This window comes from Alosa pseudoharengus, unplaced genomic scaffold (genome assembly GCF_046254945.1).
Source record: "Alosa pseudoharengus isolate Yale_2024_CS ecotype anadromous, Long Island Sound unplaced genomic scaffold, YU_APseudo_1.1 YU_APseudo_1.1_scf_6, whole genome shotgun sequence".
In the NCBI taxonomy this organism is placed as follows: Eukaryota; Metazoa; Chordata; class Actinopteri; order Clupeiformes; family Clupeidae; genus Alosa; species Alosa pseudoharengus.
Genome location: NW_027468848.1, coordinates 21,979,140 through 21,980,684, shown reverse-complemented (window position 1 = coordinate 21,980,684; position 1,545 = coordinate 21,979,140).

Below are 1,545 nucleotides of genomic sequence, written 5' to 3'. Positions count from 1 at the left end.
TCTCTCTGATCCCCATCATATCTGTCTCCCTTTTGCGTTACTGGAGTGCACAGGCCGTCGGCTTTTGTACGACACTAATTTGCCAACTGTTGGAAATCAAAACCGAAAAACCTCCTACCTCACATACCCTAGGTCTTAACGTGTGAGCAGAAGTGTAGAAGGTTGACAGTGTTCTCTTTGCAGCTAGTTTGATATTTAAAACAAGGACATTTATTTAAGCTTATGATAATATGATCGGAATGGTTTTATATGAAAGTATAATTCTTTTTAGCCACGTAGTTGAACTCTTGTATGGATTTTGGCAAAGAGCTATTAAAATAATATTGTAACTTAACATACGCCTATCTTGCTTCTTTCTTTTCCTATGCAGTGCTGTGTAAATGTTTTCATGTGAGGCCTTTCTATTCTATTTTTTTAACAGTATTGACTAGTTTATGCTGTCTCTTAGCAGTCTGGCAGCTGTCCTGCAGTGAAAAAATTAAATGTACTACTTGTTAGTCCATACTTCATCACAATATGACTGTAATCTGTCTTATGTTATTTTGAAGTGTCTTGTTTAATTCAAGTTCAATTTGAGTTGCTTGGGAGTTGTTCAGCCACCAGGTGGCAGCTGGTCTGGTCTGAGCCATGTGTGAATGAGTGCGTCTGGTAGTGGTTATAAACCTGTAGTCAGGCTCTTGCCAGTTGGTTGAATTTTGATAGCTACATCGAGTCATATCGAGTCAATATTCTCCATTGTTTGTTAGACAGAATAGAAATATTCCCTTTGAGGGAAGAATTCAATGTCAAAAACACCCAATTTTTCACAAATGTATATTATGTCATAATTTAACTAACCAACTATACTGCCAACTAATTAACTAACTACCATTAGCTAACCTTTTTTCCCTTTAAGCAGACTTTTTGTACTGCATGTGTAAACCAGGCACCGCCCCACTTCTGTGTGGTGTGGCGGTGTGAATGTATGTTCCCTGGGTGGAAGTCACTGTGTTTTCTCTGCATGCCGTCTGACTGCAAACGGATGCATTCATCTCCCCCCTTGGCTCCAGGAGGACCACACTAAAGGGCTGTGATAGATGGGGATCTTCCAGAGCTCCAGCCTCATCCCTTGTGTAAGGCTGTGTGAGTGTGTGTGCGTGTGTGTGTGTGTGTGTGTGTCCGAGTATGTCTGAGTGTGTGTAGGCACCAAGAGCTCCTGTACTCCCTAGCGAAACCTAATGTGTGTGCCAGAATTAGTGTAATCCATAACGCCAATGAAGGAATCATTAGTCTAGAACTTTCCTTGTTGGGATGTCTGTGTCCCCTTCGTGTTTTGGCTTTTGTGTTGCGGTGGCTAGGGGACTACCAGGGGCTCTCACAAGGCTTTGGTAGATTAGTCTCTCACTGATGATGAACTGCTGGGGAGGAAAAAGTGCTTCACTAGATTCATTTATATCCCTCGACATCTTACCTCATTCACTCATGTCAGTGCCTTGTTTTCATTGACTTCCTATGGTGCTATGACATTTGAACATGCATACCAGCTCTGCAAGCACACTGTATGCA